The sequence below is a fragment of the Lipophrys pholis genome (assembly GCF_963383615.2).
Source record: "Lipophrys pholis genome assembly, chromosome: 7".
In the NCBI taxonomy this organism is placed as follows: Eukaryota; Metazoa; Chordata; class Actinopteri; order Blenniiformes; family Blenniidae; genus Lipophrys; species Lipophrys pholis.
Window position 1 is genome coordinate 31,913,671 of NC_137638.1, and position 11,279 is coordinate 31,924,949.

The 11,279-nt window shown below is 44.3% G+C and overlaps 1 protein-coding gene across 2 annotated transcripts in view; it reads right to left on the reverse strand.

The window, feature by feature from the left end:
• Nucleotides 1-7,939, reverse strand: part of LOC308111823 (3-hydroxy-3-methylglutaryl-coenzyme A reductase-like) — a 55,446-nt gene extending 47,507 nt beyond the window's left edge. The window contains exons 1-2 of one of the 2 annotated variants that reach the window (XM_080466868.1): nt 7,755-7,892; nt 5,178-5,202 (exon numbers count right to left, since the gene is read on the reverse strand). The gene's annotated coding sequence lies outside the window, so the exon portion shown is untranslated. Of the gene's footprint in view, nt 1-5,177; nt 5,203-7,754 lie in introns of both variants that reach the window. The other variant, XM_080466867.1, reaches the window with a different exon arrangement.
• Between the last annotated feature and the right edge of the window lie 3,340 nt (nt 7,940-11,279).

The following is an 11,279-nucleotide window of genomic DNA, read 5'->3' on the forward strand; positions in this document are numbered from 1 at the left end:
CTACTTAAGCCACGTTTCCACCGCACAAAAAGTGCAGGGAAGGAACGGAGCAGTACGGCAAAGCAGACCCCAACCAAAATTTGGGTGGCGTTTCCACCACCAAGGGGAGGTTTAAAATGTAGGCGGAGTTTAGAACTCCACAGATATGTGACGTTGTAACAGTGATCTCAGCCGGCGTGTCAGATCTGGACCTTATGAATCCTGTGTTGTTGTTTACATCCTCCGCTTTGTACTAGTTGTTTAGTTATTTTATTTTTTGCAGCCACAGAGCTGCAGCCGCAACTTCCATGTTGGTTCCGAGAGAGCGAACGTCGGCCGGTCGGCTCTGTCCCCGGCGAAGCGACAGCTGCAAATTCTGTGTTGGTTCCGGAGCCACTCCGGTGTCACAAAGCCGGTCGGTGCCAGTGTCGCGTCGCTGGTTGTGACGGCTGCTACTTCCGCATGGAGGCAGAGATCGTGGATGCGATGCCAGGACAGACACCGGGGCTCGGGGCTCGGGGCTCGGGGCTCGGGGCTCGGGGCTAGGGGCTCGGACCAGCTCCAGCGTCCAAGGTTCCAGCGTCAGGGAACTGGAGCTCCCAGGCGGCACGCGGCAGTTCACGGGTACGAAACGCTAGTGTGCTTGACACGGTTCGTGACATATTGGTCAGCTTCGTGAAAAAGTTTAAAAAGAAAAGAAAAATAAAGAAAAGCTGTGCTCGGCTTGCACGATGGGAGTCACTAGTGGCATTCTCTGTCTGACCTGACGCCGTAGCACGGTGCTGTAATAATACAAACAGCACTGTTTTTTCAGGGGGATTCCTTTTTTGATACCTTAAAAAACATTTTAAAAAGAGGGCTGTGCTCGGTTTGCATGATTCGGAGTCACTAATGGCATCTCTGCTCGACCTGACTCCTATAGCTGTGCTATAATAATACAAACAGTACTGCTTAATTAATTTAGTTCCTTTTGAAAAATAAAAAATAACATAAAAAGGGGGTGTTACAATGCTGGAGTGTCTGGCGTGTAGATATTGTTAGGCCCCACTCCAATCGGAGGATGTCCCTCCTGCCTCGGTGTGGACAACCTTCAGGAGGCCCACTCAGAAAATGCCTGTACCAACAGCATGATTATGCCCCGGTCCGTGAGGGTCACACGCCTAGCCAATTTTGAGGAACCTCCTACTTGGGATGTCGTGTCGTCTGGCCATTCGCCTATTGATCAGCCTGCGGACTGTAAGCACTCTTCTACAGAGACCCAGCCTCGTCAGAGGAAGAGGCAAAGAAAGGAGGATTCTTGCAGGTTGTCCAGTAAAGTGGACAACCTCACAACAGAACTGACTCAGGTTGAGCCGGGCCGCAATGTGGTCACTCCTCGGGAGCTGGAAGTGGCAAGACATGACGAGGATGTGATGTCTGTGGCTGCTTCTGATACCCTATTTCAGGAGGATTATGATGTATTAAGCTCCAAAGTCTCAGAGGCAGGCTCCCAAACTTCTCCGGGCTCTCAGGCCGCTGGGAGGAATCTGTGACTGGGGCAATAAGAACTGCCCTTAGCCGATTGGGAATAGAGGGTGCCAACTTTATAACAGTGCCTAACCTAGCCCTAGTGTTTTTTTCCGACGCTGATCGACTGCAAAGCCTTTTGCTGTTCCCCCTTCAGAGAATACGTGAAGGAGCTGCACGCTTGTTGGACTGACACAAAGCCCTTTTCAAGGTCGACATCAGACGGACAGGCGCTGGCAGTGATGCAGGGCGCAGAAAAAGTTGGCCGGGGGCAGATGCCGGGGGCAGATGCCGGGGGCAGATGCCGGCTGTAGAACCGGCGATTGCGTCCGTCATTGTTCATCCTTAGGAGACTTTATTTTCCACCAGAAAGAACCAGGTTCTAGTTCGGAGCCAGGGCTAGACTTATCACCAGTTCTTTGGCTTTCAACCATCATAGCCCCGGCCTATCAGCGGCTAAACTGGTGCTACGCTGGCCCCACTGCATTGTTGGGCCAGAGTGGAGCCAGAGCGGGATCTGACACATCATCAGCTGGGGGCGGATTTACTGCTGGAGTTATCACTACCTACGAGGAGGAAGAGACGATGAACCGGCTTTCTGAAATCTACGGTGAACATGGAGCCCCGGAGTGATTATAGAAAAAATAATAGTAACGTGTGGGAACAAGATAATAAGTTGTTCCCTCAAGTTAATAACACAAGTGAACAGGATGATTAAATCCGCGATCGCAGAGCTGTGCCTCTCGAACTGTTGGTGCAGAGCTCCAGTGCTGTGCTGTCAGCTGCGTTGGATATATGATTTAGAAGCAGTTGTGGTTTTTTTCAGACTTTTCATGGTAACATCATAGTAACTAACTTCAATTCCAGGTCTTGCATGGCATTTTGACCGCAGGCTGAGGTCTGCATGAGGCTGCGTTGCGCTCCGCTAAGCCCCATTATTATTTTTTACCCACAGAACTTCTTTATAATGAAGCCAGACTTTTGGATCATCGGTAACTACTAAACAAACTACATACTACTGTAAATGAAAACTTGGAGTCTTTAGCCATAAAATGAGCCTTTTAATGGCTCCATGTGAAAGACAACTTTAATCAGTGTTTTTATGTAGGTTGCCATGGAAACGGCTGTAGAGCAGCGTTCTATCATTCTACACCTCCATTCCTCCCTGTTGAAGCATTTGATTCAGACGCATCCAGAAATAAAGTGAAAGGAGCAGAAATTCACATTGTAATTATTGAAATGTTGAAAAATAAGACTCAAGCTCATTCACGCGTTATTATCATTATAATTGTTCTTTCTCTATGGCCACTCCGGGGCTCCGGACTAAAGCAAGACGGACATGAAAAAACACCAATAAGAGCGATGAGGAGGCTCAATGTTTTCTGGCTCTTTGGTCTGCATCTGAGGTTCAGGTCAGACTAGATGGGGCGACCTGTACCAAACCGATGAATAGAGTCTATCTCCTAGTTCTTGTATGAGCGCTGCCAGAGCTATGTTGGTGAAATCAGTGACGCACCACATTTTGGAGTGACGCAATGACGTTGTCTCTCACTGGCTCCGTTAACGGTGGAAAAAGAACCGGTGCTTTGGCGGTGCTCATTTAAGAACTGGCCCTAGCACTGGCCCTGAATTCGCACCTGGTACTTTGTGGGAAAGCCCTATCTGAGGACAAATGCGAGGTGCCCGCAATCGCGGTGTCAGATCACAGACGACCTACTCTGCAGGGCGAATGATGTGGGTGCCCGTATGGGTCGCATCAGAAACTTTATCTCCCACCAAATGTTGGGCCTCTCTGCGTCATTGGAGGAAGGGCTCCTTGACCAGCCAACACAGGGCCTAATGGACGCATCCCTGCAGGCTTTTGCCTTAATGGCAAGGGAGCTCGGCCGCTTGATGTCCACTCTTGTTCAGACCTGGAGTCAAGTTTTGCTTGCACAGTCCCCTCGGTCGGAGTCTAGCTCTAGGGCATTGAGGAGCGTATAGGTGGTTCCCGGGGAACTGTAAGGCCTTCGAGCGCACGACACAGGCGAACTGCTCTAGACAGCAGTTGGCGTGACTCCGAGACATGCCCATCAGCGCATGAGTTCTGAAGCCGCAGCTTCTGCTGGACGGACATAGTCAGCCCCAGCCAATCCTTTTCCTGAACCTCGCCGGCAGGGCTTCAGACCAGTTCAGGACCAGAGGTCACAAGGTCCTGTACGGCCCCCAAGCACTTCTACAGCCAGACGAGCTAACCAGCGTCCCCCCAGGTCCCTCACAGCCCAGGGCGCACACAGATGAGACCCGTCAGCCAGCGGTCGGAATTTATTACCCCCAGTCAACTCAGGCTCTGAGCTGCCCACTCCCCAGACACTTGGGTATTGGCAACTCTGTCCCAAGGGTACCCCATTCAATTCTGCCGTTGGCCTCCCGTACATGGTCGGGTCAAGATGACTGTGATCCAGGACCCAGTCAGGGCACAAGCACTGTCACAGGAAACTCGCACCTTGCTGGCCAAAGGTGCCATCGTACCTGTGGACCCCTTGCAGGACCAGGGGGGATTTATTCAAGTCCTTCCTTGTACCAAAGAAAACGGACGACCTGCACTCTGTTCTGGACCTGTGAGGTCTGAACATGTTTTTAAAAGTAATCCTGTTCAGGATGTTGCGCGTTAACCAGGTCCTCCAGGCAATATCTCTGGGGGACTGGTTCATGGCAATCAATTTGACAGACGCATATTTTCATGTCCTAATTGCGCCTTAACATTGGCATTTCCTTCGGTTTGCATTCCAAGGGGAGCACTACCAGTTTATGGTTCTCCCTTTCGGGCTTTCCCTGTCCCCCAGGGTATTCTCCAGATGTGTGGCTGCAGCTCTGTCCCCACTGCAGGCTCGGGGATTAAAGATCTTGCCATATCTGGACAACTGGCTGATATGTGCCCCGACTCCAGAGGATGTCATTCAGGACATGAAGAATGTGTTTAATCACGTGGCCTCTCTGGGCTTGGGCGTCAACCTGGAGAAGAGGAATCTAGTCCCTGCGCAGGTAACCACCTTCCTTTGGACGGTATTGGATTCGCGGACCATGACCACCGTAAAAGTAACACTACTTCAGCAGGGGAGGAGAGATACGGCTGGGACAAAGTTGCTGCCAGATTCAACGCATAAGTTTGAATGCATTACTTCATTGACTTAACATTTAAGTTAAGATCGCAGCATACGGGTAGAAATAATAAATAGGTATAAAATCTGAATTTAATTTAAGTGCAATCCAACAGGAGAAAGGTGACTTGGAAGCAGCTAAAAACAAAATATAATACCATGATTCAGAATACCAAGGCATATATGCACATATGTTATGATTGCACCTCACTTTGATTTTAATTTCTGTATTTAAATTGACCATAACCCCTAACAAAACCTTGTTTCAACTGGTTCTCTCTGTTAATAGCCCACTGAGTAGATTAACACAATTCTAAAATGTGACGATGTGTACATCAACACTCAATAAAATAATAAACTACCAAAATCATTACACACACACACACACACACACACACACACACACACACACACACACACACACACACACACACACACACACACACACACACACACACACACACACACACACACACACACACACACACACACAGTGGTGTGACCCTACCCGCCACAGTCCAGAGTAAGCAAAGATACAGTGTAAACATTCACCTTCAGGGAGGGCTTGCGATGGTCACTAAAAAGCAAAAATGACACAGATGATGGTCACTGAATCTCTGAGAGTTCAGCAAGATGGAAATGTGAAAATGGGGTGTCAAAAGAAAAAAAAAGAAAAGAAGTAAAAAAAAGAAAAAGAAAACAAGAAGAAAAAAAAGAAGAAAGAAAATCTCTAACACAACAGTGGGGAGAGACTGTTTTGTGTTTTAGGCTCGTTAAGGCTCGTTTATGGTTACTGCACAAACGTGTGCCGCTACTGCTCCCAAACTGCAGGGGGCAGTGCAGAGCACCGTCACTACGCTGTGTCTGTCACGGACGAACCGGATCTTAAAAGGGGAAAGAAAGCTTTAAAAATAGCAGGAAAAAAGCTAAACTGCAGAGAAAAGAGATACAAATGTAGTTGTTCGTTTCTGTGGCCATAAGACTCTATAATTCCTCCCGGTACATGGTATTTGCTGTGTTTTGGTGAAGTTAATATTTTCTGTGCTTATATTTGTTACATTAAGTCTTGTGCATATTAATATTCAAAATTCCTTATTTAATTTCTATCTTGTCCTATTTGATATTCAACTGTCTTTGTTTTTATTCTGTGTGGAGAAATGCTTCAAAGAATTTCCCTCTGGGATTAATAAAGTATTTTATTTCTAATCTATTCTATTCTGTCAAAATTGTCTGAAAGATTCTGGAAAAGAAGGGTGAGACCACTAAAATCAGGTACAAAAACACAGATTGTAATTTAAATTCATAAAATCTGACTCAAGTCTTTGTACATGTTTCTAAACTACTGTATATATGAAACTTTAGAAGTTGTGTCAGCCTCAGTAAAGCCTGTATTATTACAGATTTGTAGTCCTGGTAATTTCTTGTTTGTGACATTGATGTGATATAAAGGACCATTTTCAGTGTTTTTGTTCTTTAATCACAGTATTTCATTAATTCAGAGTGTTAATTACTCATTTCACAAAACTGTGTAACTGTGTGTTGAATTACTGTGAAAAAGGGACAATTTGAAACTTTTCATCAAAACTTTCACTTTCTCCCAATTCCGTTACCTCTGAGCCTGGTTCTGTAGGTTTCTTCTTATTAAAGAGGAGTTTTTCCTTTCCACAGTTGCTTATGCTTATTCATGTGGAAATGGCGGGTTTTCTATGTAAAACTGCCTTGAGATGACTGTGTTGTTTGGCGCTATATAAATAAAGTTGCATTGAATTGACTTTTACCACAACAAACACCTAAAAAACACTAACTTTTATCGCAACTTTGTGGAAAAACACTGTGAAATCAGGGATTTTGGCGGCAACAATCACAAAAAAGGCAGTGAAATCCTGGAGGGACTGGTTGGGAGACGCTACACACTGCTGAATTGCTTAAGGCTGTTGGAGCTGCTCGTAACATCGATGTAGAGACTGTGCAGAGGAGGGTCACGTGGCACATAGCCTTCACATATCGTTTGCGTATGGAGTATGAATTAGGCTTAATGGCATTTAATAAGTATCCAAATTTCATTCCAGACGACTCGAACCTTCTATCTACATTTTGTCCCACATCTGCAAACATTGCAATACTTAGAGACCTGAACATCTCTGTTGACTCCCCCTCCTGCCGTTATGCAGCAGAATTCCTTCATCTATTGGACTACTTCAATCTCAGTCAGCATGTTGAGGTCCACAAACATGTTAAGGCCATACTCCGGACTTGGTCAAAAACACCAATACTCTCAGAGCAGCGTACTGAAGACCACTGATTCTTTTAAAAAGGGACCAAAAACATTCCTATTTCGCAGCTCTTAGTGATATTTATTGCTGCTTTTAAGTGTTTTATATTGCTACTTTTAGAATATATTGTTGTTTTTAGCACTTTGGCATTTATAATTGTAAAGTGAAATCCAAATGATTATTATCATCATTATCATCATCATCAACATCATCATCATTAATAATTTCAATATGAGTGGAGAAGTAAATTTTCAAAGTCATTTTAAAATGGAAATGAAGAGATTAAAAGATATACAAAATAAGACCATGGTAACAGCACAATCAAGAACAATAAAATGAAAACATTTGACCATGCTTCATTGCTGGCGACATTTTTCATAAGTACTGAAACAATGAGTCATGAAACAGGAAGACAGTAAACCTCAAACACTATAACAGCATGAAAGTGTGTGTGTGTGTATATATATTCAAATATTGCTGATTTCAAGATATATATTTTTTGATAATTTACCAACGCATTTTATTGCAATATACTGTATCATGTATGTTTGTATTAGGACTTCTGTACTGTGACAGAGATAATATCAGATCCCTGCCAATACCCTAACAATCAGGGTGACTTATTTTACTCATCAATACATCTTTTTGAAGAAAAATTAGAAGATATCACTGTTAATTATCTAGATTTCATAACTAATTAACTATAACTACCGTACATGTCCTCTTAGTTGCTGGGCACACTGTCACTTTAAGTATGCAAATGAGACTAGTTCAGCGGAAGATTAAACTCACCGACTTTATCTCCTAATAGACTGAGCGTCTTTCAGCGCCAGTCCTCTGGTGGGAGCACACTTACCGGGGCGAGGAGGCAGACAGGAGAGGCAAAGGGTGGTCGAGGAGTTGGTTCCTGTCCCCTGGGATTTTGACTGACAGCGGTCGCACGGAGAGCCGGCCTCACAGTGGGGCGGCTGCTCTCCTCCACCAGCGCCACACCGATGGAACGATGGCATGCTCACGCATCGGCCGACGCCTCGGCCAATCAGTGCGGTCACCTGCTCTGCGAGCGCTTTAGTCACGCCCCGTTTCCAAGGCGACATCGGTGATGGGGCGGGGCCAGGGCGAAGACGAGTAATCTCACCACTGCTGAAAGACGTTAGGGAGGACAAGCTCAGGGGTGGTCTGACAATTCCTCCGGCAGCTCAGGGATTACATTTACATTATTTTAACAGCTAGGGTTAGAGGGTAGTGTTGGGCAAGTTATTTCCTAGATAGATAGATAGATAGATAGATAGATAGATAGATAGATAGATAGATAGATAGATAGATAGATAGATAGATAGATAGATAGATAGATAGATAGATAGATAGATAGATAGATAGATTACAATATTACTGTCTCTGAATTGTGCTGTTTTTTTGCTTTTATTATATTAAATATAAGATCACATACACCATAAAAAGTGCCATCAAAGCCAGAATAGGTCAAACAAACAAATAAAATAAGGTCCATAAGTCCACAGTGCACCAATTTGACCAAATACGCGATAGTTTCTAGTAATGATACTTAGAATCCACCACAGAGACATTAAGACGCCAATGTACCAATAAACTGCTCAGAATATCACCTGAAGTCCTGACAAATGGGACGAAATAGAAACAGGCCTCTTTCTTACAAGGTTTCAGTGTTAATGATTAATGTAAACCAGAATGTTTAAACTAGGAAAAAGTATTTTCTGTCAAACCAAGTGTTGTAATGTGATCAGGTGAAGGCTGCAGTGATTTTGGTGACACTGCAGTGAATCCCATGAAGTTATTAGATATTTTTGTCATAGCTATGTTCGCTGTTGTGGCGGTTTGTAATTTGCAGATGGTCCCTGTACACTCTAACACAGCCTGCTCATAGAGACCAATGTTATTTCTCCCTCTACTTTAGATCAAAATGAGCCTGTGGCATATTGCCTGAGGAGAAAGAAGTGTTTATGTGTTCAGGATGTTTTGTTTAAGAGATATTGATGCTGGAAATCTGACTCTTTCCAACTTTAGCAAAGTGTTTTGAAGGAGAGAGTTTCCTCAGTGTCGCATACAGATTACACTTGACTAGTGTGCTCTCGTCTTTTTTTTCGTTTAATACAAGAAGAATAAAAGACTCTCAAACGTAAAGGAATTTTGTAAAGGGCAAAAAGCCAGTGCTGTTTTCTTTCAAGAAACATATTCTGATGCAGCAGATGTTAAGTTTTAGTATTAGCAACAGGGCAATAAAATTTTATTCAGCCAGGGAACAAACCACACTTCATTATGATGTTATATAAAGATAAAAGTTGTATTTCTCTTCCTGAGGGTACACGCCCCTCATTTAAGGTAGCAAGAGGCATAAGTCAAAAACTAATATTCATTCATGACTATTGTCAATTCTGGGAGAAAAAGATTCAATATTGAAGGTATGAATTTAAATGAACATCACTTGTCAAAAGTCAAGCTTGAAGATGATACAATACTCTTTCTATATAACAAATAACACATTTCTCTGGCCTTACAAACCATTGATCTACTTTCTACGGCCTCCGGTTTACATTCAAACATAAACATATGTGAGCTTATGAGCATCCATGATTGTTCTGACCTTTCATTGTATTCAAGTACCTCAGAATCTGGACCTGGAATTCAGACACGATTGAAAAAAACAATGTTCAAAAAACTGTTGATAACTGCAAAAAACCTTTGAATTAAAGCTGCAAGCAGCGCTGAACAGGTCCTCACACACCCACGCACGTCAGAATGTGTCTCATGTCAAGGTTTTGTGCATGTCACACCACTTCCTGTTTCCAGCAGGTGGTGTAATGTAACAGTCTTATGACTGTGATCAGAAGTATACTCTCATTCAGTGTGTAAAGTTTCAGCCAGAACGGAGCATGTACGGCTCACTTCCTGTTTCCAGCAGGTGGCGCTGTGTCCGAACGATGTAACCACCTTCAGGCTGTGATCACATGTGGACTCTCATGCAACATGTAAAGTTTCAGCGAGAACGGAGCTTGTACACCCCACTTCCTGTTTCCAGCAGGTGGCGCTATGCCAATGGTTGTGTCTTTTGACAGTGATCAGATGTGGACTCTCATGCTGTCCATCCATCCATTTTCTCCCTCTTGTCTATTTCCAGGTGGTGGGGGTGTCAGTCTGAGCACCGTCACCCAGATCACCTTGCACCCATTAAGAACCTTCCTGCAGGTGGAGAGCCCACAGGAAGGTGGAGAGCCCACAGGAAGGTGGTGAGCCCACAGGAAGGTGGAGAGCCCACAGGAAGGTGGTGAGCCCACAGGAAGGTGGAGAGCCCACAGGAAGGTGGTGAGCCCACAGGAAGGTGGTGAGCCCACAGGAAGGTGGAGAGCCCACAGGAAGGTGGTGAGCCCACAGGAAGGTGGTGAGCCCACAGGAAGGTGGCGCCCAGCGTGGGACATGAACCCTCTACCTAGAGATTGAGAGTCTCATGCTCTACCAACTGAGCCAGCCGGGGTAGCTCTCATGCTATGTGTATGCTAATTAGGGCATATGCTAACATTATCAATTTTGTTAATGTGTGTGATGCAAACACAAACATGTATGCTAATTAGTGTGTATGCTAATGAATATGTATACTAATGAGTGTGTATGCTAATGTTTGTGCGTATGCATTTTTTAAACAAATACTTATATTTTAGAAAAATTGGGGGCTTTTATTTTGAAAGCCAGCTCCCCCCTACGCAGAGGTGAACACTTAATATCCATTTTGAAGTGAACACTGTAATGTTTGATAAACAAGAGCTTTTATTTGGAAAGTCAGGACATGCAGGTTAAGTGGTCAGTTAGATAAACATGGTATGACGTAATCCTGGTGTGAATGATGTCACAGTGTCTGACCAACAGCAGGTAGTGATGTCATCACAGTGGGGAGAGGACGGATTTTATCCATATCTTTTGGAAACAATTTCTCAGAATCCACAGTGTTCGGGCAAATATTTTGATAAATGATCATTTCTCGAGAGGAAAATGAGTCGTCTTTCAGTCTGTGTGGGTTTGGAAGCAGTCAGATGTAAACTTTAGACACTAGGAGGCGCAGTTTGATGCAGACACACGATTTGGCTCCATCTGACACAATGATAAATGTCGCCTGAATTTGCGGGTGAAAGAAAATGACAGCATTGTTCTCTCTCTTCAAAAAGGTCATGTATGTGAATGAGAGGAGAGGCAGCGGGAGGCGGCGTTCTTATCTTTGACGGCTAATAAAATTGCAACCACTCGAGTAGTCAAAAAGTTGAACAGAAGTTTTGAGCAGAAGCATCTCCTGTCATTTAGGCCCTGTTTACACGACAATGTTTCACATGACAACACCTAATCCGCAAAAAAAAAA